Source organism: Pygoscelis adeliae, unplaced genomic scaffold, assembly GCF_000699105.1.
Source record: "Pygoscelis adeliae isolate BGI_AS28 unplaced genomic scaffold, ASM69910v1 Scaffold18, whole genome shotgun sequence".
Taxonomy (NCBI): Eukaryota; Metazoa; Chordata; class Aves; order Sphenisciformes; family Spheniscidae; genus Pygoscelis; species Pygoscelis adeliae.
Window position 1 is genome coordinate 4925032 of NW_008825558.1, and position 744 is coordinate 4925775.

Consider the following 744-nt stretch of genomic DNA (forward strand, 5'->3'; position numbering starts at 1 on the left):
CGCGGCCGCGTCACCGCTCGCAGACCGGGTTCTCGCTCGCGCAGCGCGACGGCGGTTAGAAAAGATGGTGCAGCTTTATTTGCAAGTCCAAACACCCGCGCGGCACTTTAATTAGCCGAAATCTGGTTAAGGCTAGGGCCAGCGGTCATCAACGTTCAAATACACAGGGTTCATTTTACTCAGCTGGACTAACGAGCGCGTATTGTTGTAACGAAGAGATATTTTTTTTTCTGGCTCGTTGAAAGCAGATGGGAATCAAGAAACAAATATAATCGTCTGTTTTCTGGAAGAGGAAGAAACTGCTGAGCTTGACCTCAGGTACGTAACAGGCACCACAGCGGGCCCTTCTCACTTTTTGAAACAGCACCAAGAATCCCAGGAACACAAACCACCGATCTCCACTTGCACGTACACGCAAGGAGCTCCACCGGCGTTAAGAAAGCTCCTTCACGGCTCACGGCTCCGCCCGCAGAGCCGTCGGGAAGAGCAGGGTTTAACGGCCCTGCCTCAAGAGGCACCGCCTGCGGCTGCCTTTCTAGGAACAGCTGTCAATAACGAACGTGCGACGGGTCAGATCGCATTGTATCTAGCTGTAAGGTCACTTAAGCTGCCTGGTGGAAAAGGACCTGGGGGTGTTGGTCGACAGCCGGCTGAACATGAGCCGGCAGTGTGCCCAGGCGGCCAAGAAGGCCAATGGCATCCTGGCCTGTATCAGAAATAGTGTGGCCAGCAGGAGTAGGGAAG

At 54.2% G+C, this 744-nt stretch overlaps 1 protein-coding gene across 1 annotated transcript in view; it reads right to left on the bottom strand.

The window, feature by feature from the left end:
- Nucleotides 1–744, bottom strand: part of LOC103923901 — an 8293-nt gene that overhangs the window by 1781 nt on the left and 5768 nt on the right. The window lies entirely within an intron of this gene.